The 27,300-nt window shown below is 46.9% G+C and overlaps 1 protein-coding gene across 1 annotated transcript in view; it reads right to left on the bottom strand.

Moving 5' to 3' along the window:
• Nucleotides 1–27,243, bottom strand: part of EXD3 (exonuclease 3'-5' domain containing 3) — a 254,817-nt gene extending 227,574 nt beyond the window's left edge. Inside the window, exon 1 of the mRNA XM_053996258.1 lies at nt 27,170–27,243. The gene's annotated coding sequence lies outside the window, so the exon portion shown is untranslated. The remainder of the gene's footprint in view (nt 1–27,169) is intronic.
• Nucleotides 27,244–27,300: the final 57 nt, after the last annotated feature.

The raw sequence follows: 27,300 nt of genomic DNA, 5'->3' as shown, positions 1-27,300 counted from the left end.
GAGCACACACATCAGCTCTTACCTGAGCATAGAGGCACTTCTCCTCTGTACCAGCCTGGGCAAGAGGACTCCCAGGAGAGAGAAGGGCTTAGCCTCACCCATCCCCACCACATGTACCTGTGCCTTTCCTCCCTTGCAGAGGGCACCTGCTGAACAGGAGCTCTCAGTGACAAGCATTCCCCACCACACACTTTTCCAGTGAACACATGGACTGAAATATTTTACTTCATTCTGGTTCTTTCAACACTTTCTACAGGAGCAAAATTTTAGTTGCATAGAGAGAGAGCAAGAAATTTAATTTCAGTTCCCACCTGCTACAGCTTATGTTGATAACCTCAGCCAAACATTATCACTTCTGAAGAAATATTATCATATAATGCAGAGATAAAATAGACCAGTAAAAATAAACTGAAGGGGGAAAATTATTTCACTATTTAACCTTGTCAGCAAAGGGAAAGAAATATTCTGGAAGCAGCTCAAGGCTCAGACACCACCAGTGTTCTTGCTGAAAGTCAAATTATTTTAACATACATGCTAAAAACAAAGATGGGATATGTTGTCCTAGCAAGCATTTGCTGGCTGCTTCTGTCCACACCTGTGGGCAGAAACACTCTGATGGAGACATAAAAAAGAATGAGTTTTCACATTAACTCCTCCATCTCTCCCAGTACTCTGCTTTTAGATGTCAGTGCAACACAGGGGTCAACGTCAAAGCTGTTTTTCTAATCCTGAAATACTTTTCATATGGAGTTTGTGACATGACACCGACTTGCACATTTTTCTCTTGGTATCAACTAGAGATTTACATTATAAATTGAATGCAGATGAAAACAGTATCAACAACTTAATTCTTTATGGTTGCGATTGGCTTCAATAAATTTAGGATTTTTTTAAAAGTACTCAGTGAACCACAGACAGGTTCCTGAAAAATAAACCTTACCCAGACTAACTCAAAGAATGCATTTTGTTTGTTTGTTTTTTTTTAAACCTGCAAAATTCAGGTAAAACATCATCATTCAGCACTTTGTAATTAATATTTATTGAGAATCCTTTGGAAAGATGCTGCTGCTGGCTCCATCTTTCTTAGACAACTCTGAAGAACTGAAAAATACTTAAATACTCTTAAATACTGAAAAATACTGAAAAGAACTTAAAAATTGAGCAGAAGATCCCTATTCAAATAATTTGGCAGATGGCCACAGAAACAAAGTAACCCTGTGTAACCTCAAGATCACCAATGAAAAATAAAGGAAGTCTGAGAAAAAAAAGTAAACTAAAGACATTGCAGAGAAATATTCTTAAATAAATGCATAACCAAGACCACATCTTCGTGTGGTGGCTCCGGGGGGTTCACAGAACACGGGGTGACACAGGCTCTGTGAAAATCTGTGCTCTGGGCTGCAAATGCACAAGTGCTCCAGAAGCAGATCCCAGCTGTGGAGTCCTACATGCATCTCCTGAACCCTTGGCATCTCACCAGAAAAAAAACTGCTGCAGAGCCTGCTTAAGCCAACACCATCACAGAATCTCCTGAGCTGGAATGGACCCACCAGGACCATCCAGTGCAGCCCCTGTCCCTGCCCAGACCCCCCAACAACCCCACCCTGGGCATCCCTGGCAGCGCTGGCCAAACGCTCCTGGAGCTCTGGCAGCCTCGGGGCCGTGCCCATTCCCTGGGGAGCCTGGGCAGTGCCAGCACCCTCTGGGGGAAGAACCTTTCCTGCTCTCCAGCCTGACCTGCCCTGGCCCAGCTCCAGCCGTTCCCTGGCTCCTGTCCCTGTCCCAGAGAGCAGAGACTGGAGCTGCCTCTTGGATGAAGCTCAGACTCTTCCAGGATCAGCAGACAGGTGGAGGCAGAACCCAAGCACAGTGGGAGACCTGACCTGAAGGGTGCAAGCCTGGACTTAACAGACAATACCAAAGACCACACCAGCAGACAGGCATGGCAGCAAGGAAATTAACTAAGAGCAAAAGGTAGGCTGAGTATCTGGGAAAAAAAAATTTTGAAAGAGTGAGAACCAATATAAGGAATTAGCCCTCAGGGAAAGAGTGGAAGCGCTTTTGCGTGGGTATTTTATGAGAGACTGGGCACACCACCAACAAATGTACTGCAGGAAAGAATCAGACAATGGCAAGGAAATGGATTAAACGTGTTAGCAAGACAATTTCCAGATCCAATTTCTGTGAAGAGAAGACCATGACCTCACCACTGGATTTGTGGTGTTACCATTAAGTACTGCCCCATATGAGCCCCAAGTCAGTCACTAGCATGGGTATGGTCTTAAGACAGACCACTCCAAAGACTGAAAGGGATCTGGGAGTGTCTCTTCATTGTTATTTTATTTTCATATTAATGATGGGTCAGTTTATGTCCACAGATTTTGTAAGGCAGAATTCACCAGGGATACTGAGGGCAAAACTGAGACACAGACTAAAGCTTTTGGGGAAAAGAAGAGGGCTGAAGTTGATTAAAAGAAAAAAAAAGCCAGAGGAACATAATATTTAAAGACACATATGTGAGAGAAGTGACTCTTTTCCAAGGACACATGGCAGCAATGGAAACATGGAAAATGGCTGGCTGGCCAAACTGCTTTTCTGTATTTGTCTCATCCTTTCCAGTTCAGTCCAGTTCACTGGAGCACAGCAGAAGTGCCAGCAGCTTTTCCTTGTATAGGGTTCCCACCACTGTAACAAGCACAGGATCCATTTCAGCACCAACCAGGACCCGATCAGGCCTCTGTGAAGCACCATCTGATATCCAAATCAGAGCAGCCACTGCAGATGCAGCTGTGGGAGAAACCAAAGGCCACAGCTTCCCTTTCACTTGTTGACTAATGGGGGTCGGCCAGAACATCCAAATGAACAGGCGCTTACTGAAGGGATAAAGTGTTAAATCCAGGGATGAGCCCTCTGTAAACACACACGGGCCCATTAAAAACCCTTCCCCTCCTGCAGGAAGGAACTGCTCCCTCATGCTGAATTTACTGGCACGTCAGTGAGGCGGCCCAGAAAATGATGGAGCTGATGAAGCTGGCTATCGGGGCAGAGGGCTGGAGCAGAGGTGTCATGTTAAACCAGTGTAAACCACACAAACCTCATCTCAATATTCTGAGTTTCTGTCAGCTTTACACTGGCAGCTGTGGAGAATGAGGGACCCTCCTTCAGACCAAGGGTTCACATAAACCCGCAACAGTATCTTAATGTTTAACATTTTGGGTAGGAAGCCCATCTTCTTGCCTAGAGATAATGATTAAGACTTTCTTTGATCTGTATTTCATCATGTCTTTATTTTTTTGTCATGTCTTTTTCTTTTTTGTTTGTGTTCCCCAAAGGTACCGGTCCTTTCTGTTAGCTCCTGGCTGGGTTACTGCAGAGAAGACCATCAAGATGCTTCATGGGATAGCAGAGCATTTCCTGCCTTTCCATGGCCCTTCCAGACTGAAGAATCATCGAGCCATGTTCTGTCTCCTAAGTTTTCCAAAGTTTGGCAATAGAAGATGCCAAGGGAATAGCAGTAAAACAGAGCATATGTGAACAGATACTTCCCTGACACTCTCCCAGCCTCTAGAAATCTGCTAGGCAGAGACGGAGATTGGATTGTAAAAGTCTTTAGTATTTTTATTCCATCAGTTTTTTCAGTTGTTTTTTGAATTCACAAAAGCTTTAGCATTTGCACCACCCCACACCACAGCTTTCCACAACTCATCCATGGTGCATGAAAAAGTATTTCCTTTTGATGGATCTAGAGAGATTTAATGCTTTCCACTGTTACTTTGAAGCTCCACAACTCTGGTATTAGAAGAGATTGGTCACAATCCCTCCTATCTCCTGTTCCTTATTTCTCTAATAACCAACTGTATACAGCTGATGGGAGCTGCAACATCAAACCCAGCCCCATCCCACTGAAATGTCAGAAGAGCTGAAAAGCAGCTGAGAACAAAGAAACAAAATACAGAATTGAATTTTGAGAATGGTCAGGCTTCTAAATTTGAGCCATTTTTCAGGGGAATGAAGTTTTGATCAGCAGACATTTCAGGAACACTGAAAGATCAGATTTCATGAATATAAGGCTCTGGGGAAATTGTCTTTATTTTCTTTTGGCTGCTACATCAGATGAAAAACTCCAACAATTTTTTTTTTTTGGTTCTAATGTTTCCAGAAAAAGAACAGACACAAGCACACCAGATTAATCCATTTCTGTGATTAAGCAGAATCTGAATGTGGATGGTTCTGGAAAGCTTTGGGAAGCACATCGATTTCCAGTATCCCAGGCTCACCACATTTATTGGTACTTCTGAAGGATTTGGAGAGATGAATGCTGAGTTCTGGTGGAGGCTGTAAGAGAGTTCAGATCTTGCCGTCCTCTCCATGAATTTCAGCAGTAGTTGCTGATACAAGGGGTTAAATCCTGCTATCTTTAAGATAGTAGAATCATCAGGCATTCATTGTAGCATCTACCAATAAACTTCTCTAGGCCATCTGCCCAAAAGCACAAAAGAGTAAGGTTTCAGTTAAACAAATCTGCTGAAGCCTGCCATGCCTTTTTTCATTATTTTAATCTGTAGCCCAAAATGATGAAAAAGAAGTCCTCAGCCTTGGAGAAACGGCATGTGTACCTTCCTCTACATGTAATGCTGCTGTTTCTTGAGGAGTTAATAAATATCAAATGAATAGAAGAGCTTTGAGTCTGCCACCAGCATGGATTGTCATTTAAATCCTTTCCAATTATAAGAACAATGAGAGCATGTGCCTGGAAAGGACTTCAGGGAGCCATATCCTTTTAACCTCCCGCAGCTCTTTGGCCAAGGGCTCTCCAGGGAATTTGGCAGGTTTGGCAGCACCGGGAACATCCATGTCCTGCACCCAGCCACAGCGAGCAGTGGGGCAGGAACACTGCCAGAAATGACAGACTAATTCCAAGAGAGGGCTTAATCTTCAGCAACAAGTTAAATAAGAAAAGCCCTGGTCTCCATTTTATCTGGACTGCATTAACCAGAACTGACTGTGCAACTGTCACAGAGCAAAGAAGGAAAGTCAAACAAACCTTTATAGAATTTCCATGTCCCACTGATTCCAATATGGTCCTTGAGGCCCCAGCAAAGCACCTCACATCAATCTGCAAAATTTACTTTTAAATCTTGAAGTTAAGAAATAATTGAAAGAAACACAGGTTTGGAGGCACTATTAGGTCAGGTTCAAACCTAGCTGATATCCTGCATTAACTGTGTTTTCCATTGCTCTTGCTCTGGTCAAGATAAGTGGATATGTGAAAAATGCACTTTATCCTGCATAGAAATGCACTTCTATCCTGCATTTACTCCATATCTCAATCACAAAATTAAGTAATGGATTGATTTAGCAGCTTTGGTGTTGCTGCATTGTTATACCTCCAAAAGGCAGGATGGATGCAGTGGGGAGCACTCAGGAAGACAAGCAACACTTCTGCCAGTCACAGATCAATGAAAGACAACCTCTACACTACTCTCATTTTATTATTCTGCATATTCCTTTGTATTTTTTTAATGTTCATGAATGCTCCATAATCCAAGGCTGCAGTTTATTAATGCTTATAAATGGCACAAATATGTCCTAGTAATGTGAAGAATCTGGATGAGCTAACAGGAAATAGAAGATATCCATCTTCCAGAGAATGAAATGGAATTTCCATCTACAGATGGTTCAACGGCACTTGGGTACCTGCCAGCTCCTTTTTGGCAATTAGAGGAACAGTAAGAATAAATGAAGCTTTAGGAGCACCAGTGTACACCTGCTTATTACATTACTTTGGCAAGGATGGGTCCAAAACTCCCAAGAAATCTCCTTTCAGATCTCACCTCACTAACACAGAGTACTTCAGCCATCATTTCCAGAGCACAGGCATGTCCAGTTCTTGAAAGTCACACTGACACATGCAAGGGTGACCAGGGAAGGGTGTCCCCTCCACCTCAAAACCCATCCTGGGCTCACTGAAACAGATCCAGTACATGCATCTACTGAACCACTTCAGCAAAATGTTGGCTAAGAGATATTGCACGATTTGTCAGCTGGAATGGACTGGAATCACCTCAGCACAACCTCCTGTTGTATTCCACAGTCTCCTACCCCATCCCCAGGGCAGCAGAGTCACCAGGATCCTGCCTGTCTCCTGCTGGACAGGGCTGTCTAACCACATCCCCACGGGGTATAGTGCAAGCACAGATGGGAGATGGAAGGAAAAATGAAGCATATTTGCTTTGCACCCCACTCTGCCTCGGGGGTTCTGGCAAATCTCCTTCCACATATGGCAGAGTTTGGTTTGTCCATGGTTAAACCTCAGCAGCTCCTTGACAAGTGCTGTAACAACAATACAGGGGATGGAAACCAATGCCAGAAGAGACAGGAAATGGGGAAAGCGCTCTCAAGGACTTTGCTCTGAAAGCAATTTCCCATTGTTTACTAAATAGAAACATTTGAATTCATTGATTTGGTTTTAGCCAGGTCCTTTTTTTGGCAGGGTATGTTGCCTTGTTTTCTCCTCTACTTTGTTTAAGACTTCTCCTACAGTTAGTCCTGTTGTCAAAGGACACACACTTCTAGGAGACCCTTCATTTTTGGATACAACTCATGCCCTTTTAGACTCATGCCCTAGACACTTCTCCCTCCTGGCTGCAAAGATCCTGGGCTGACCAGCCCTGTGGAGCACAGAGCCACAGGAGATATCAACCGTACTCCCTCCCAGGGACTTCTCACTCAAACCAAAATACAGTGTCTGGTCTCACTCCAGGCAATGGGAGGACATGCAGGACTCAGGGCATCACTCACAGACCCTAAACACTGAAATTCTCCTGGACTGGAGCACCAAGGGGAGGGGTGGCATTTAAAACAGGACCCAAAAGAGACTAAAAAATCCAGTGAAACACCACACCACACACACAGCACAGTAGCAGAAGGCAAATGCTGAAGCATGTGAACACAACGAGTTGATTCCAAGCTATTTTCCATTCTAGAAAAGGCATAAATCATTATAAACCAGGCTTACAGAACTTAAACAGCAGGACTGTAATGCCTTTGTGATCTGAAATTGCTCAGAAACTTTATCTCAGAGGATATTTCCTTGATGGAAATTGCAGACTGAATTACTTGAGAAAATTCCTTCAGAAGCATTTCCTCCATTTCTGAAGCACCTATGTTTTCCATACCCGGATGTGGCTTTGCCATTCTCATTAAAATCTCTGAAAATCAGCCCAAGTTGAGAGCCCCAGAAAAACCTTAATTTACAATTGCTCAGTGAAGAACAGCTAGAAGGTCAAACCTAAATTTTTTTGGGGGCCCTAAATTCCTCTTGCAGCCACAGCTATTGCTGTCACAGGGTGCTACTGACCAGATTTCCTTCATTGTGCCCTGCATGCCAAAATGTAGGGCTAGATACTGACCACAGGATGACATTTGAAGGTCATTCCTGCCCCCAACAGTTACCACACAACATTGCTGCACTCTTGTCATCATCATCATCAAATCTGAACACACACCACGGCAGGGAATCGAAATCCTTGCTTCTTCTGCCACCCTGGTCTGTTTTTAATTGACCAACAGGTTCTCAGTTTCCAGCTGAAGGCTGACCTCAACCTAGGGCTGGCAGATCACAGGTTACCCAAGTCTCTCCCTCTGTCACAAAAAGCAGCACCTGTACCAGCGCATCTTCTGCAGACCCTGGCACACCAACATGGCCAGGCCTCTCACCCCATCACTAACAAACCGTGGTTTGGGTAATATTTCCTTTGAGGAGACTTTTCCAAGTCACCAGATTCCCTCACTCCTGAGCATCTCTCTTTCTATTGGGCACTCTGGGCAGCTTCCCTCAAAGGAAGTACTAAAAATATTAATCTGCAAATGTGACTTGAATTCTAATACAAATTCTTTCTTATTTTGATGACCATCTATTGGTCTCACCTCTGAGTTGAACCTAAACAAAGTCCCACATGCTCCTGACACACTGTCACAGGGTCATCATGCACCAGCAAACTCCATGAGGTCCTTCTGGAGCATCCCAACATCTCAATGTTACACACCATGGAATCAGTGAGGTGAGAAAAGACCTGGTCCAATGCTTGACAACCCTTTCCATGAAAAACATTTTCCTAATATCCAACCTAAATCTCCCCTGGCACAACTTGAGGCTGTTTCCTCTTGTCCTGTCACTTGTCACCTGGGAGAAGAGACTGACTCACAAGCTCCTGTCAGGGAGTTGTAGAGAGCAACAGAAGAAAAGCAAAGGCTTGTCTCCACCCTGCTTTTGGTACTTTGCACAGACACACCAAGGAGATGTTGGCTAACTTTAGCCAGGAACAATCAACAGGCTCCTGGAGCATCTCAAGGTTCTTCCCACACTCTGCAGGATTCTAGAACTAATTTCTTCTTGTACACAAAGGCCACAGGCTTTGCTTCAGTACTGGGCTCGTCTAACTTCACCCCACTGTTCTTATTTCATTCACTTCTACCAGTGATGGAAAAGCTGGGAACTGGAAAGGAGAAAAAATGAGACCTAGCACAGTTTGCATTCCCAGATTAGCATGTTTTCACACAGAAGACAAGGAGCAAACATCCTCCATGTCAGGACTCCCAATAACTTCTTCCTGCAGTGATAAAACGTTCAATTCCCCAGACAGAATCAAAAGATGAGGCAGAGTTTTACCTGCTCCACGGGAAAAGGTGGAGGGACATGGGCTGAGTCAGGAGACAGAGACTCCTTCCTGCCACTTACCCCTTCACCAACATTTTTATCTATGTCGAGTTTAAAAGTGCCTTAATCAACTCACAGCACATCTCCTCAAACCTGGCTTTCTCAGCTTCAAGTGTGAAATTAAAACCATCCTCGAGGAGACCATCTGTGCAAGGAAGCCTATAGGAAATGGAGCTTGCACAGATGGGACTTATCACACACTCCCTCGTGTCATATCAACACACCAGCTTTGCAAATCTGCCCTAAATAAACCAGAATTGACAACACATTCTGTCTGAGGCCAGCAGGGCTGTGTAAGCCTAGCATGTACTTGGCAGGGGCTGGATTGTTCTCTCCACTTTTAACAAACAGCTCTCTCATAAATGGAAAACTTGTGAATGCTCAAGTCTTGTGCTGTGTTCAAATGTCTGGAGGATTGTGTTCAGCAAAGTCTCCTGGAGGGATCAACTAATTGGCCTTCAAATTCCTAGACATGAAGCTGTAGGTTGCTTGAAAATTAGCAGGACATGACATGGCCTCCTCACAACCCACAGTGGGGACAGACACTGGTCTGGAACGTTTTCTAATTCCATTAACTCTTCACCAACACATAAAACTAACACTTTAAAGATGTTTATTTTTACAAGTTACATTAGGTGAAGAATATAGCTGAGCAATATGGCTGAACACATATGGAAATGCTTAAGCAGCAGCTCTATTTTCTGTCCAAGCAGTCTGTAGACAAACATAACAAACTGAAGTTACACACATGAAAACTCAGTGCAGCATGTGAAAAAAAAAAGACAAAAAAGTGTATTTTCATAAAAAGCTTTTTTTTTTTTTTTAAGAAGAGCATCTGAGAGAGGAGAGAGTAGCTTGAAACAGGCAAGCACAGAAATAATAAAATGCAGTTCAGGAGAATAAGGCACTGAAGAGGAGCCTTCCCGGGTCAGATCACACCTTCACCTGGCCTGTGCCATGTCTCAGACAGTGGCCTAAGGGAGACAACTGGGAGCTGTGTCCCCAGCTCATCCCCTGACTCTACAGCAGCCTGCAGATTAAGATTTCCACATGCCAGGTCTTCTGTACTGGTACAACACAGGCTTTGTTGAGCCTTTCTTCCAAGAATGGATGCAAGCACTTCCTGCAGACCCTCAGCACCAGAGTTGTGTTGCACCAGGTGCCATACTGTACTCAGCAGGCAAAGCAGTGTTTCTTTTTCCTGACCTTCCATTTGATGTCCAGAATTTTGGTTAGGGAATTAAGGAGAAATGGAGAACAACTGCTTATATTTTGTCCCACTCCTTTGTTCAGGCCCAGATGTTCTGCATTTGCAAACTGTCTCAGGATGTGTTCCTGGGGGAGGCAGTACCTCCTTTAGCCATAGCTTTCTCACGTGTTTCTCCACATTTACTGACCCAAAGTTTAACCTGCTGGTTTGTTTTCCAATCCCACAGGATCAGAGGGCAGGTACTTCTGCAGCTTTAGATCTGACTATGCCAAAACTTTAAATTCCCTCAGACTTTGTTATTTCTCCATCCATTGCCTCCCTCAGGTCTCCTACACTCCCCTGTCATTCTCATGGTAACTGCTCTCGGGTATAACAACCACCACTGCTACACTTTTTCTCACCTTTTAACCAGTCTGGTTTGCAAAAGAACATTCTCTTATCCCAGGAAAGCAGCTGCTCTAAGGGACTGTGACAAAGGACCATGTCAGGAGCTGTTAGAATATCTGAGGACACCACACACACTGGAACACCCAAATCCAGATGTCTGTCCTTGAAGATTCCTCAAGTGCAACTTCCTTTTACAAAAGACATGCTGACTCCTCCACATCCATATAAAATCAAGTGCCAGCTCATTCTGATCTAGATTATTCTTCTGACAACACAGCACAATACAAAGCCAGATTTCTGTCTGCTGCTCCCTGGAACTCTCTTGCAAGTTAGCATCATATCAGCCCTGTCTGTTTTCTAATAGGAGTGAGGAGATTTTAATTGAAAGGTTGCATACAAGTATTAATTATTCAGCAGTTCCTCTCCTGACTCCTTCCTAGGCTCTGACATCTGGTCCCTGCAGGCAGGTATTCCTCATTGTTAATTTAGTAGTTGGGTTTGAAATGGGTTCTGCTAAGGAAACCAAGCACAATGTAGATGCCTCAGAAACTCAATGTTTCTTTCTGCTCCATCTTCTGATTTTTCACACCTTGGTCTCCACAGGTTTTTTCAAGCTTTTGGACAAACTTCTTATTCCCAACATATTTGGGAAAGAACTGTTACTTTTTATACTTTCTGAAAGCCTTTGAAAGTGTTTATTCTTTTCTATCTTCCTCACTTGGTCATGACTTCAGCTTTTGGAAGGATGCCCCTGCCTCTCCAGCCTTCCCTCCCTGCTGCTTCACATCAGAACTTCTCTCTCTCTCACAGCAATTGATAGAGTTGAGGCATTTCCTCTGCAGCACAGAGCCTTGAAATCAGCTCCCTACAAAGGTTTCACCCTTGTCACTGCTCCTTTCAGTTTCTTTTTAACTTGCTGTCTCATTCTGATATATTTTCCCTTTGCAAATCAAGGAGTTTCACTTCTCTGAAGTTTTTGGCTTGGGTTACTTCTGCGGGATCTGTAAGTACACTTGTGTTCACTGGCAGTACAATTCTCTACCAAGTTCTGTACAATTCCCAGAAGAAAGTCAAAATTATCTTCCCCTCTCTAGATTCCTTCACCAGATGTTTCCCAAGGATGTCATTCTTGGACTGGGGTACCAGTTTTCTCTCATTGTTTTTCCTGTTTTAAAGCTCCATACTCTTTATTATTCTCTGCTTTTCCTACCTCAAAAAGCAGGTATTTCAGCTTATTGCTTGGTTTATCATGCTACATTTTCTTTGTTTGTTCTACAGAAATTGTGAAAGCTAATTCTTCAAGAAAGGTAATTAGCATTTAGCTATTATTCATCATGTAAGTGCAGAATAATTGTTTGCATTGCTTCTATTTTGTTGTCCTTAATAAATACATAAACATCCAGAAAGATGAATCCACAAAACAGATCCAGTTCTGCTCATACCAAGGAATTAAAAATAATTGCTCTCTTTGGCATTTCAGAATGAAATACATCTCTGAATAAAACAGTTTCTTTAGAACCTCAAAGAAAAGCAAGAAATGACAAGACCTTGCAAGAAGTTTATTTTCATTGCTCACTGAATAATAGCTGTGACAGTTATTTAACCCTCACTCAACTCTTGCTGTTGATGTTGATGCTGATCATGTTTGACACCTCAAAGCAGCATGTCAGTAAGAAAATAAGCGATAACTGAAAACTTCTCATTAAGTAAGATTTTGTTTTTTAAACACCTGTTATGGGAATAACACTGCCTTGAACTGCAGTGGGAAATGAGCAAGGTAAAGAAATTGCTGGAAACCTGAATGCTGGACAGAATGGTACAGATGGCATTTTTAGGTCAAAGGCTAAATCCTCAAAGAACAAAAGACAAAGTTACTGCAGAGAGAACAAAAAGCACCAGCCCTAGTATTGCACACACTCATTAAATGTGTCAGCTGCCTGTACAGAGAGGTAAGAAATGGGATTTAGGTACCAGTCAGTATTCAGTGCTACTGTTCCTTCAGCTGAGCCCATTTCCCTGTCTCTGCTCCTGAAGCTGCTGAGGTTATGGAGACAATGATTCCCTTATTGCACTTGTACTTCTGTGACAGAATCCCCTGAGCTGGAAGGACCCACAGGAGAGTCCCACCCTGTCCCTGCCCAGACCCTCCAACAACCCCACCCTGGGCATCCCTGGCAGTGCTGGCCAAACGCTCCTGGAGCTCTGGCAGCCTCGGGGCCGTGCCCATTCCCTGGGGAGCCTGGGCAGTGCCAGCACCCTCTGGGGAAGAACCTTTCCTGATCTCCAGCCTGACCTGCCCTGGCCCAGCTCCAGTCGTTCCCTGGCTCCTGTCCCTGTCCCAGAGCAGAGCTCAGAGCTGCCCCTCTGCTTCCCTTCACTACGAAGTTGTAACTGTGATGAGTCTCCCCTCAGTCTCCTCTTCTCCAGGTTGAACAGACCAAGTGACTTGAGTAAGAACTACTGCCTTCTCCTCTAAATCACACCAGAGAAACCACAGAACCTGCCAGGCCATTCTCCAGCATTGACTCAGCACCAGAAGAAAAACTTTGAGCCTGCAGTTACACATTTTCCAGGGTTTGAGTGTACAATACCCAGTCATGAGAGCAGAGAAAGGCAAGACCTCGGCAAGCCAGACCCCACCACTTCCTACGGCCTCTGTTACTCAAAGGAGTTACAGGAATCCCAGGATAGGCTTTCCATCACAGCTCTGAGCAGGCTGCAGGGACAGTGCCTGACCCACCCACACTCACACAGAGCTCTCCTGTTCAGGATTCCAGCTGCATGTTTGAGCTCACACCTTCATTTTCTATGGATCATCAAGCCTACCCTCTAGGATAACACATACCCAAGGTGGTAAATTAACATCAGAATAAAGCAACGTACAAGACACCCTGGGAACAGGTTTGAGGGAGAGAGGAAATGTTTTACATCATCTCGCAGAGTAAGCTGATGGAATTCCCGAATCTCAGGACAAGGGAATTGGTAATGAGACAAAAGTAAATTCCTCCACCTCTGGGTTGAAATCCAAGTCAGGCTGGTAGTAGCCAAGACCCATTAGCTCAACATCTGCTAGTTGTTTGGCAGGCCATGTGAAGTGAGTTATATTCCTCAGTGTCCACATCCCAGTCCCACTAATTGGCACCACATTGGCAATCTAAACACAGAGGTTAAGGTCTAAGCACACAGCAGGCAGCAACTCTGAGATCAGGCAGCTCCAGTTTGGAGGACACATGTGATAAATTATACTGCTGGTATATGGAACTCCATTTAATTGCCCTGCCATCCTGTCCTGCCCCCAGAATAAAACTCTAAATGCAGGTGAGCCAGCGAACTGTCAGCAACCCCTGCCCAGCACACAGCTCCTGCTGCAGTAACACATATTACTAGGTCCATAACCAGTCACAGCAACTTAAACAACTGCTGACATTTTAAGCAAAATTCTGTACAGCATGAAGTTAAGTATGAGCTAAAGTGTTTGGATAATAGTTACTAATATCCATAAAACCAGCATCTTTCCCTGAACTCCAGTTTTTAATGCAAAAATGCAACACTCACTAAAAAGGCAGTAAAAATATCATCTTACAGATTCCAAATAACAAGGCTATTTTCTTTTTGTCTTTCCTTCTCATGCAGCTTTCCAACAAAGAGTGCACAGGACCAAAGCTGATTTGAAAAAAAAACCCATTAACTTTTAGAGAATTATTCTTTTTATTGCCCCATGGTAAAACGTTTCTGAGGATAAAAAAAAGAAAAAAAAAAGTTGTTAGCTCTTAATACATAGTAATAAAGGAAAATTGATTTTTCATATCATCTGAATATGGCAGCATAAAATAAGTCTAAACTATGAGGGAAGGAAACTCATGTTACAGTTTAGAAACTGTTCCTGATGTTTACACATCACTTCAGTTTAAAGAACTGCTTATGATGGGAACATGATGAAAGCTGTTGAGCATGAAGGAAGGGAGATGGAAATGAAGCCAAAAGAAACATCTTTGCCAGAACTCTAGAAGAAAAAGAGAATCAGAGTCAGTTAGTTTGGGAGGGACTTCTGGAGTTTTCCAATCAAATCAGCTGCTCAAAGAATGGCCAACTTCAAAGTGGGGTGAGGTTGCCCAAAGATATTGTAGATGAAAGCACAAAATAGTACAGTGCCCTGCAAAATCCACCTGTAAAGACATTTTTCTTGCAAGCCAAATGTCCTCTTCATTTATTACTACTCTGGAAATTATTCCACTCTAAGCTGTCCTGAGAAACAATAGGGCCAGCAGCCATCAGGAACAGGGATACACTGCAAAGGAAACAAACATAACCTGAGCACCCAGTAGGACCAAGGGATGGAGAACTTCAGATGCTAGAAGGCAGACTTGAGGATAAGAGACTCTGAGAGAGCTTGGAAAGTCCAGTCCTCACACAAAACCACAAGATCTGTGTTTTACTTTATCTCACATTGGAGAGGTATGTTCAGCCTGAGAAAAAGGCAGCAGTGACACAAGGCCAGTGTGCACGAAAACAAACCCAACCCCCAGTCTGCATTCCACAGCCAGGCCCAAAGGAGGTGTTTTCCTTCTTGTGCAAGGAATACTCCAACAGTTCACAGCCAGGGGGGGATTGTCCCTCAGCTGCCTCATACAGGAACAGCCTGCTGCTTTGGCACAGCTCTGCCAGCCCTCCAGCTCTGCCTACCCTGCCAGCACTGCCTGGCCCTGCCTGCACTGCCTGCCCTGCCTGCACTGCCTGCCCTGCCTGCACTGCCAGACCCTGCCTGCACTGCCGGACCCTGCCTGCACTGCCTGCCCTGCCTGCACTGCCTGGCCCTGCCTGCACTGCCAGACCCTGCCTGCACTGCCTGGCCCTGCCTGCACTGCCTGCCCTGCCTGCACTGCCAGACCGTGCCTGCATTGCCAGACCCTGCCTGCACTGCCTGGCCCTGTCTGCCCTGCCTGCACTGCCAGCCCTGCCTGCACTGCCTGGCCCTGCCTGCCCTGCCTGCACTGCCTGGCCCTGCCTGCCCTGCCAGACCCTGCCTGCACTGCCTGGCCCTGCCTGCCCTGCCAGACCCTGCCTGCACTGCCTGGCCCTGCCTGCCCTGCCTGCCCTACCAGACCCTGCCTGCCCTGCCTGCCCTACCAGACCCTGCCTGCCCTGCCAGACCCTGCCTGCACTGCCAGACCCTGCCTGCACTGCCTGGCCCTGCCTGCACTGCCTGGCCCTGCCTGCACTGCCAGCTCTGCCAGCACTGCCTGGCCCTGCCTGCACTGCCTGGCCCTGCCTGCACTGCCAGCTCTGCCTGCACTGCCTGGCCCTGCCTGCCCTGCCTGCACTGCCTGGCCCTGCCTGCACTGCCTGGTCCTGCCAGCACTGCCTGGCCCTGCCTGGTCCTGCCAGCACTGCCTGGCTCTGCCTGCACTGCCTGGCCCTGCCTGCACTGCCTGGCCCTGCCTGGTCCTGCCAGCACTGCCTGGCCCTGCCTGCACTGCCTGGCCCTGCCTGCACTGCCTGACTCTGCCTGGCCACTGACAAAGCCAGGCCAGTCTGACTCCCACTAAAAGGTGCTGCCAGTCCTGAGGGTCTGCACAAGCTGTTGAGGATTCTGTTTTCTTTTCTCCCCCTCTGTTCTGCCTTCATGAGACCCCACCTGCAGTGCTGTGCCCAGCTTTGGAGGCCTCAGCACTGGAAAGACCTGGAGCTGCTGGAGCCAGTCCAAAGGAGACCACAGAGCTGCTCCAGGGGCTGCATCCCCTCTGCTCTGGAGCCAGGATGGGAGAGCTGGGGGTGCTCACCTGGAGAGGAGAAAGCTCCTTGGACACCTTAGAGCTCCTTCCAGGGCCTAAAGAGGGCTTGTAAAATGGAGGGAGACAGGTTTTTTTATACAGGCAGGTAGTGACAGGACAAGGGGGAATGGCTTCACACTGCCAGAGGCTGGGATTAAATTAGACATTAGGAAGAAATTCTTCCCTGTGAGGTGGTGAGGCCCTGGCACAGGGTGCCCAGAGCAGCATTGGCTGCCCCTGGATCCCTGGCAGTGCCCAAGGCCAGGCTGGATGGGGCTTGGAGCAGCCTGGGACAGTAGGAGGTGTCCCTGCCCATGGCAGGAGGTGGCACTGGATGAGCTCCAAGGTCCTTTCCAACCGAAACCAGTCTGAAGTTCTGTAATTCAAAATGGACCAAGGGATTTGTCTGATAGAGCAGGACCTCTCCTTCCCCAGAGCTCCGATATCCCTGCCAGGCTATCCCTGCATCTGCTTCTGGCAGCAAGGACACAACCCTCTTTTTCCCTTTACTATTTAAGGCTTAAGGGTGGACCTTGTTTTACTCTCTTCTATACTTCTGAGGAGTATAATAGGCTCATGACACATTTTTTAAATGCCAGACCAATTCCTTCTGTTTTAAGACACACTATTAGCAGCTTCTTTTAAAATCACACCACTGCAAATGATTCTATTGACCCTTGAGGCAGGAGCCGCTGTGCTGACATCTGCAAGAGATATAAAGGGGACTGTGATGACTGCCAGGAGTCCAGCACTAGCTGGAAGAAACCAGACTGGCACCAGAAACATCAATACTGCAACTGCTCTGCTTTTGGCAACATTTGGGTCCCAAGCTGCCAGTTCAGGAGGTGCTGAGGTGCTTCAGCACTAATTCCTGATGCTGCAGGACTGTGGGGTGACAGGGCCAAGCAAAGGTTATCATCATTTCATGTAGTGAGCTGCTTCACTGAGCAGCTCTCATGTGTACCTCTGAACCTCATGCAGGTATCAAGAAAGCATTTATACTCCAAATAAATGCTTTCTCACAAAACCAAGTATAGGAATAATACCAAACTCATGAGTTTCCTGAGAATAATTCCTCTCCGTTTAGAAAACAGGAGGGGTCCAAGAAAGAACTTCTCTACAGGGGAGGAAGACAGGAAGGAAGGAAATGTGAAATTACATACACCTCTAGATAAGTTCCCCTTAAAAAAAAAAAAGGAAGGAAATTAGAGTTAACTAAAAAGAGCATGTTTAGCATCACTGCACAAGCTGGGGAAAAAACCTCGGAAATCCTGGCCAAAGATAATGCTGCCTCCTCCAGTCCCTGCCAGGCTTGCCCCAGGCAGAGGGGAAAGGGCCATTTTTCACCCTTTTACCACTCTGAAGTTACAAATCACAGCCACCATTTGATGCTCACCTCTCCCTATGTCATCCTAGGTTTCTTTGCAATAAGGCTGTTAAAAAACATGTGTTTTCACTTTTTTTATTGTTATTAAAAAAGGATAACTCATAACTGAGCAAAGGCTCTGTTGATACAACAACATGTGGATTAAATCTGAAAGGAGAAAGAACACTGTTCTAATAAACTGACAATCCTGTTCAGAGGCCTTATATCCAGATTAATGTAACAAATCATGAGGAAAGATTTCTCTTTGGCTGAAACAACCATTTATTTAGGCATGGAACAAGAGTATTTTAAAATTGCTTTGGACGTTGTACACAAAATACTTTCTCCATTTTTGTTCTTTTTTGTTTGTTCGTTTTCTGTTGAGTTTTAAGCATATACCCAAACTTTTGCATTTGCTTTACTTAAAAACAGTTACTTTTTGGTGCTTAAGCCTCTGACAAGTCAGTCAGACAGCACCATTGGGCTCCTACAGAAACAAGAAAAGAAAAAAGAAAGGAAAAAGTGGTTCTTGCTCCATTACATCATTACATTCGGTAGAAAACTGCCCAAAACTTAAGCTTTGCCCATTATGCTCCTCTCGTGTGCTTTTACAGTTGTATTTGTTCCCTTAACCTCTATCAGCAGGGGCTTTTTCACTCTTTTTTAAGCAGGAGACACTCTGCACTGTTGCTGCCTTCCCCTATCACACACAAATTGTTCCACAGTGGCTTCTGAGCCCAGCACAAGAACCTGCCCAGTGAGAGCGTCACTCTGGGCAGGTGAACAGCAGGGAGGGGCTCAGAAACCCCAGTCCCACCACCAGCCCCAAAACACTGCCCAGAATCAGCACTGGGCATCCAGAGCCGAAATCAGGGTTTGGCAAAACTGGAGTACAACACTGAACTGTAACTATAGATGGGTCTAAGTACTGCAACCGTGTTTGTTAATAAAAATCTAATTTGTACCTGGAGCTGATTTTAGAGCTAAAGGATGTAATGATTCCCCTTAACACATTTTGCTGTGGGGATGGCATTGGCCAACTCAGGCAAACTTGTCACCACAGAACACAGCTGTCTTCAGTGACAAAAACCAAAACACCATCACCATAAAACAAAACCTTCAGTCCCACAGAAATGTTCTGTGAGGAGATATTACTCAAAACTGGCAGCAAGGTAGAGCTCCTCTTAAGTATGTTCTGAAATGTCCCTGGCTCCTGGATTACCATGACTTTTTAGAAATCCAAACTGTGGTAAAACATGAGAGGGATCTGGATATGGGATGGAGGATAATGCTAAAGGGGTGAAGATTTTGGCTGAAGCCTCTGCCATTCACAGTGTCAGTCCTGAAGTCACTTACAGAAATCACAAGAGTACAAGAAACACTCCTCAAACCCATTAAAAACCACAATCCCCAGCAGTCTCACAGATGAGAGGCTTTAAGCTCAGCAACTGTTTTTATCTCTGCAGAGGAGTGCCTGTGTATTCCATTCCACCTTAAAATCCATCTGCCAGCCAGACAAATAAAAGGTTCCTCAGGAATTCCAGCTGATGCAGTCACTGGGAGGCCATCCCAGCCTGCCTGTCTGCTGCTGTATTCCCAATTCCCTGAAGGGATCCAGGGGACACATTTTAGCCCGGATCAGCTCTGGGCTGCTCTGTCCCCCACCCACTCCCTTTGCCCAGGGCAGCTGTGCCACCGTCCAGGAGAGCAGTGGGAGCTGGGAGGTGCAGAGTGCCTGCCTTTGTCGCAGGGCTGCGCTGCAGGACACCACGCCCAGCCCAGCCCAGCCCTGCCTGCAGGGGCTGTCACCCTGTGCCATCAGGTGTCTCACAGGCTGCAGGATCTCCCCAGGTGTGCTTCCCACACACCTGCAGCCACCCACGCGGCTCAGGCAGCTCCTGCTGCCTCCTCCTGTGCTGTCCCACAGAGGGATGCTGGAGAGCCCCCGAGCAGGCAATCTCTCTGTGCCAAAAAGCTGCCAAGGGGGTGGAAGCTGCCGGGGGGACAGAAGGGGAAAGTGCAAGAGGAGATTAAAAACTAGGAGAGGAAAAAGAAGGCCTGACCAGGACTACTTCTTATTATTGTGCTTTGATTGGAGAATGAAGTCTCGTGGCCAACAGAGTTCATAGAAGCCTAGCACGGTGATTGAGGACTCCAAAGCAAGTGCTGTCTCCTGGCTGAAGCACAGAATCTACTTTGATAAACACTCCTGTGCTCAGTGTTTACTGTCCTTACCCTACAGACAACAAAGCTGCCCCTTGGAGTACAGCTCCCTGGCAGGGCACACATGGCAGTCTGGCAGGAGCTGCTCAGCCAGCCAGAGAGCTGGCTCTGTGCACAGCTGTCCCTGCCCTGTCACCTGTCCCCACCCCATCCTCCTCTCCCCTCCTGGAGAGGCACAGGAGCACCCGGAGCAGTGACAGAACCAGACCATAGCTGAGAGCTGAGCCTTGTGCCCTGCAGGGACGGCTCCAGCCCAGGAAACACGGCCTGGCTCCTACCAGGCTTCCCCAGGGTGGGGATGAGTCAGTGCCAATTGCTCAGAAAGCTTCTGGCTCCCACCGGTTTGGTTTGGTTTTGTAAAAGCAAAACAAGGTATGTTTGGACAAAGGTGAGATTATGTTTGTGTTTACAGACAATCTGACTCCTGCATATAAAGAATGCTGTTCCTTGGACAAAAAACTAAAAACATAGGGAAATCAAAAGTAATGCAAATGATCTGGCTCTATAATCTTGCCAGAACAGAAGCACCATGAAAGCAGTTGAACAATAATCGTGGTCTTAAATTTCACTTCTCTGACTCCTGCTTTGTTCAGTATTTTAATTATATTTTCAAAAAATTCTAAACCACTTCAGATTTCAAAGCACATTTTTATATATTGATAATTCATGCAAGGTAAAAATCATTATCCTCTTTTTGACACAAGGAAAGTGAAAGGAGACAACAAACTGTTTGTCAAAGGCACAGATAGAAGTGGTGGAAGGGATGGTACTAAAACCCAAGAGTTTCTGAAGCATCTTCTATTTTTATCAAGGATTTACTTTTTTAAAGACAATAGCAACCAAAAAATATCCAAAATGGATATAGATTTAGGATCAGGACAGTTTATGGGGTAAAGGCCATGAGAAAAACAAGTTCATTAATTCACATTTGGAAAACTGCAGTGAATTCTCTAACAAATTGTTGCTATAATTCCATTTAGAGCACAAGCATGAAGCCAGCCCACAACACAGGCAGTCTTGCCTTGGATCACCAGTACCCAGGGTAATCCAGCTCCAGATTCCCAATTTCTGCTCTGGGGGCAAAGGACGTTTGCAGCAGGAATTCTCTGGAGAGCTGCTGGGGATTGTGGCTGCTCAGCTCCCTGGGTGATTCCAGAGTGCCCTCTAACGAGGCTGCAGCTGCATTTCACACACACAGGGACATCAGGAAAACCGCAAGTGAGCCTTGTCTTCACTCGAAAACTGGAAAGCAGATGACAGACACTAACTGGTGACTGCTCCTGCACAGATATACTGCCCTGCACTGTGCAAGCCCTCGTTGGTAAATACCTCAGTAGGCAGCAGGACTATAGAGAAATATGGGAAAATTCACAGTTCTCCCATTCCAAGAGAAGAAAGGATACTGAGTAAGATGAAAGTTAACCCAGTACAACTTTTTAAGATAAACTGAGTTTTACACAATCTGTAAGGAATAGATGAGTGACTTTTCAACATATGATGTAGTTAAATCAAACTTTACAAAAATAAGTGAATATAATCAATGAAGTTCACAAATCAAAATGGAATTTCCTTGAATATATTCCTTAATACACTGGTGTACCATAAAATACTGACTGTTTGGTCTGCACCCAAGAGTGGTAACACAAGCTGCAGTGGTGGAACAGGACTGGCTACAAGTTCATACAGCAGGCACATGATTTATTGCCCAGTTCCCTTTCACCCACCTATATAAACCAATAAACTGTCCTGCAAACCAGAAAAGTTCTTATTGAGACACAAATCCCACGCTGATCCTCAGAACAGAAATACAATTTAACAATCTCAGCATCACATTGTCAGAATGGGGCTGCTCCTTGCCCTTGAAGCTTTACCTACAGCTATGCCAGCAGAGCACAGCTGCTCACTGTGGGCTCAGAAGAGTCACAGCAGCTCCTGTGCAGCTCCTGTCCCCTCCCTCCCCCCATCCTGCACCAAGGCACCCCACTCAGGTGTCCCTCAACATCCCAGCTGGGAGCAGAAGGTGCAAATTATCCTTTTCCAAGCTCCTACAAGACAGAATGGAAAGGGGCAGAAGTTCCTGAAGCTGCACTGCCCCCATCCTGCCAGATGTGTGTCAGAAGCCTCTGAACAAATTCAGCCCAAGGGGCAAACTCAGGGAGGCAAACCCTGAGGGAGGACAGTGGAGGTGTCAGCTGCTGGCGATGTCTGGGGGACCCTGCTGCCACCAGGATCTGCGAGGAAGCAAGCAGGCCTGTGAGCACTTGTACACCTGGCAGCTCAGCACCTCAGCCCCAGGGCCCCAGCAGGCACCTGGCTAATGCAGGCCGGGAGACAGACATTGCTAGGCAGAACATTCTTCCTTGAACCCATCTCACGTACTTGCCAACTTCTTCACTTCTTGCAAAGAATTTGCAAAGAATTGTTTACTGTAATGATAAGATCATGAGGTGCAACGAGGGGAGACCTCAGAGAATTGTGCAGCTCCTTCCGAGGGGCAGCTCTGATCTCTGCTCCCTGTGACAGGAACAGGAGCCAGGGAATGGCTAAGGCTGGGCCAGGGCAGGTCAGGCTGGAGAGCAGGGAAAGGTTCTTCCCCCAGAGGGTGCTGGCACTGCCCAGGCTCCCCAGGGAATGGGCACGGCCCCGAGGCTGCCAGAGCTCCAGGAGCGTTTGGCCAGCGCTGCCAGGGATGCCCAGGGTGGGGTTGTTGGAGGGTCTGGGCAGGGACAGGGGCTGGGCTGGATGATCCTGGTGGGTCCCTTCCAGCTCAGGGCATTCTGTGATTCCATTTGGGTCACCAAAGACTGAGAAGACCTTACCAATGTATGAACGATGCGGGGAACCAGCAGCCTGACCCACACAGGTTATCCACTTCAAGAAGCACAGCACCCCCAGGAAAGCTCCACTCCATGCCTGCAGTGGCCCAGTGGCCACCACTGCTCACAAACAGCCCTGGACAACAACACCCTCAGCTGCACAGGTAACAAAAACCTGCCCTGCTCCAGCTGAAACTGTAGCTTGAGCCTGTACAGCCCAACTGCGCTGCCCTTCTCAAAGAGCCAAACTCATTTCCTTTCAGCTTCTAACACTGGGAGATTCAAGTCCCCGAGGAATATTTTCCAAAATTGTACAGCCAATTGTATAACCTGAGGAATCCACGTGGAGCAGTTTGATAGAGCCAGCGCTTCCCAAGCAGTGCTGAGTCCCTCCTGTGTGCTCGCTCACATGTTCAAACTTTCCTCACAGCACTGCTACACTCCAGCAAGCTCCTCCTGACAAAACAGCTTATTCCTTGAGGAGACTCAGGCAGAGTTTGACATTACAAATATCAGCAGTGGGCAGACAGTCCTGGCTGTTTTGAAAAAGAGACTTTTCTTTCATGAACATGTAACCCAAACAAAGCTCGGTGAATTGGTGTAAAATAAAAAATGATTACACAGTCTCTTTTGAACCAGAGCTGCATCCTATTCAGCACAGAATAAAAACTGTAAGAAAGGCAAGAGCAAATTAATCCCTGAAATGAGTAAGTGAACCACAGCTGTGTGCAGAGCTGTGAGGGTAACCCCTTGTTAGGCACTCTGCTTTTGAAGGCAAGATGAGCAGCAGCCAAGAATAAATCACATTGTGTGGGTATCACAAGCCATGGAATGAGCAAAAAAAAAAAAAAAAAAGTGTTACAATAATCAAGAGTCTAAAATGACAGCAGCCACACATTTAGAGTTAACATGAAATGTGGCCACACCCTTGGCAGAACCAGAGATGTAATAAAGAGGAAATTATTTAAATGCATTAAATCCATGTAGAGCTGGAGTGTCTTCTGCCCTGGCTCAGTAGTGTGGGGCAAGGATCAGAGCAATGCCCAGCCCAGCAACTGCACAGGAGCCAGAGCTCACCTGTGCAGACACACCTGCATCTTTGCTCTCCCAAATAGACTCAGAGATGGACTGAAGCACTGGGCAGAGAATTTGGCTGCTATATTATGACAAGAAAAAGAGGCTTTGATGCATTTTTTATGTCAGTTGCTACCACGACAAGCAGGGGCAGGTATGGCCTGCAGGAACAGCAGCCCCAGAGCAGGACACCAACAGGAACCACTCCTCACATGTCAGTTTCAAATTGGTTTCTGGGCTGTTACTGTTCAAATGTTTGCACAACAGAAATTCGACTTTTTTTTCTTTTGCTTAATTCCTCCATTCTTCTTATATATATCTCCTTTTTCTTCATTAGCAAATTCCTTCTTCACATTCAGTGTGGCAAGTACAAGGGATACACAACTTTGTCCATGAGATAGGGTCAGAGAAGGCACAGAACCCTCATGTGTTACAGGTGATCAGACAGAAGTTGAAGAGTTTTTAACTGCTCCTGGTCTGATCAGATTCCAAAACACTTTGTCTTTCTTTACCTGCATTTCCACCTATTCCTTGCAGAAGAAACTGCAAAGAGGATTATTCTGTAAGAATTAGCAACACATGGTTTTTTTTTCTGCTGTAGAAATGTCTTCAACAGAAGCAATTGCCTCAACCCTCAAACAGGTCTGTTCAGAGCCAGCACAAGGGGCTGTGCCCAGAGCAACAGCCCAGCCAGTGGCAAAGCTGAATAAGCTGTTAATGACACAAGCAGGGTTTACTGCCTGATTCTCACCTGCAGCCCACGAAGCAGGATTTGCCCCAGATCTCCCAGCAGGAAATTCAGTCAGCACAGGTGGGAAAAGGACACGCCGCTCCTGATCTCAAACCCCTGGACAAGGCTCTCACCTGCCAGGCCCAAGGTCATGCCACTTGGTCACATTGCAACACCGAGCCTCCAGGTGTATTCCAAAAGAGTCAAAGTCCTCTATCCCCTGGGAAAACAGCTTTCCAGATTTCCAATATCCCACATATACACACCCCCTTCTTTCAGTTTTCTGCAAGATTTTTTCAGACTTTTATCGCTGACATCTGCCATAGTTCCTCCAACACTGTATCAATTTATTACACATTCATTCAGATGAGAGATGAACATGTGAATCTGCTAGATGTTCAGCCCTTGGCACTTGTCCTGTTTCTGTTCATGTATTTCTGTTCCTCAGTTCCTCTGTGACCAGCCCTACCTCCAGTGCCCCTGGTTACCAAGGGAGCTGCTTGAGAAGGCTGCCAAGAATCCTCAGAGAGCTACAAAAAATATGTTTTTATTTAAAGACATATTACACAGACTCAGTAATTAGCTTTTGAATTAAATTACTAAAACTCGGTTCAGAAGAACACTCTTAATTCCAATGACATGTCTCTGTCATTAGCCCAGAGGTGCCCTATTCATTCCCTCTCCTCCCAGGTTACATCACTGCACACATCAGCAAGTTATTTAATGCACATCTGGGTAAATGATTTATTCACAGGAGCAGCTGCTTTGGTTGTCTGAGTATAACTGAGCCTCTGTGAACTGGCATCCACCTCTGTGTGGATCCCTCTGCACCACCTGAGAGCTGAGAACTCCCAGCACAGGGAGCTCACCTCTCTCCATGCTGCCTCTGGAGAATCCCACAAGTTGCACTTTTTCCAGCGGTGCCAGTTGCTGTTTGCAGTGGAAAAGAGCAATTTGAAATGTTCAGTTTAATCCTTCTGTGTCTGCACGGGCTGTGTGCACCCCACACTGACTGAGGGGCTCTGTGTGAGCAGCCTCTGCCCCAACAGAGAGCAGTGTTTGCACTGCTGAACTGCAACATGCAGCACAGCTCTGTGCAGGTGAGTGGCAGCATTCCTACTGGCAGCACTGTTGCCTTAGGAACTCCAGACAGAGCTTTTCTGATGGAGCATTTATGTTCCAGAAGATACATTTTGCTGGTTTTTCTCCAGATGTTAAAATTTGATTGTTTCTGCCCCACTGCTTGCCCAAACTGGCCTGGCCCCCCAAGAGTGCCCAGGAGTCTGCTCTGAGCACACCTTCAGCTGAGGAGCTCCCAACACTGAAAGGCCTTCCCCTCTGCCCAAACTCCTCCTTTAATTACCCTCCACCACTGCTGGGAAGTTGGGTCACATTTCACAGAATTTGTGTAGCTGTGCCTCAGTTACCGCATCCCACTGTGTGCTTTGGGAAGGCTGACAGAATCCAGCTGTGGGAGAACTTCCCACAGGCATGGATTGCCAGAGTGCCTGAGTCACTCCTCAACTCTCTTCTCTTGAATGTGCCTGAGTAAGCTGAGCTTATTCAGGGCTTGTTTTCCGGAACCGGAGCATTTCTGTGCCTTGCCCTGAACTCCCCAGGATTTTTCTATCTCACTGGAGAGCTGCTGGAACCAGAGATGCCCTGGCAGCCTGTTCTAACCACGAGCACACACATGGTCCCTGCAGCTTGATTTTCTTTAGAAAAACTGAAAACCACACAAGCAATCAACTCCTCCCCCAGCAGTGCAGTTCAGACTGTGCCACTACTGATGCACCTGTGTCCTGCCCGTCCCCCTGCAGCCCCAGCAGTGGCTGTGGTGAGAAGCTGTCGTGGTATCAAGATCCTCCTGCCACGTGGAACCACCCAACCAGGCAGGCAGGCCAGCAGCACCTCGTCCCTGCCATGTCCCCTCTGTGTCAGCAGGGACCCCGAGCAGCAACGGTGACACAGCTGCTTTGGGCTCAGCAGGGACTGCACCAAGGTGTGGGGAGCAGCTGGTTCCCACCCATCCACGGCTTCCATTTAACAGCTGAGGCACCGTTTGTCCTAAGGCTGTCCTTAAATTGTGGATAGCAACACCACCTGTTTAATTAACTTGTCAAGTTGCACTAGAGTTCAATTCCTAGGAAAATCCAAGTATGTGGTTCTAAGCATTCATCAGTTGACTCAGATGCTGAAATGCCTTCCCAAGAAGAAACACCAGTTTCCAGATCTCCTTTCCCACCACATGTGGGTTAGCCTTTAATCTTTACATTCATTGCATCTGCAGGATCTAATTAGACACAAATTTTAGCCGCTCATTTTATTTCACTCCTGCTGCTGACATCACGTTAACAAACTGTCTTTCTTTTCCTAAACCACATTTTATATTTCCATGTGTGGACAATACCCGCAGTACTTCCAATTCCCCTGACTCTCCCATCCTCTGCGACATTTCAAACCAGCGGCAGGGAGCCCAACCAGCTGGTTTCAGACCGAAACCTCCCAGCAGGGCTGCCGCGGCTGTCTTTGGTTTGTTCACTTGCACTTAACTCCCTCCAGCCGGTGGGACCGCTGTGATCGGTCCCGCCGCCCCGCGGAGCAGAAGGCGCAATCCCGCCACTTCTGACCCTGCTCTCTCCGCACCGGCTCCTCGGCCCGGCCCAACCCCTCAGCCTGGCCCGGCCCGGCCCGGCCCGGCCCGGCCCCAGAGCGGACACCAGGAGCGGCCCCGCCGCGCCGGCCCCGCTCGCCGCTCCTCCGGGGCTCCGAGCCGCTCGGGCTCGGGCCGGGCCGGGCCGGCCCCGCTCGCCGCTCCTCCGGGGCTCCGAGCCGCTCGGGCCCGCTCCGGGCCGGGCCCGCCCGGGACTCACCTGGCTCCGCCGGTCCGCCGCTCAAAGCCTTCCCCGCCGCTGCTCGCCGCAAACGTCAGCGGCCCCGGAACGTCCCGCGCACGGCGCCGCACTCCCATCGGTCTCCTGTTCCTGGGCACCGACGCGCGGCG

Source organism: Vidua macroura, chromosome 21 (genome assembly GCF_024509145.1).
Source record: "Vidua macroura isolate BioBank_ID:100142 chromosome 21, ASM2450914v1, whole genome shotgun sequence".
Taxonomy (NCBI): Eukaryota; Metazoa; Chordata; class Aves; order Passeriformes; family Viduidae; genus Vidua; species Vidua macroura.
Note: the sequence above shows the minus strand (reverse complement) of the source record. Positions and strands in the feature narration are given on the sequence as shown.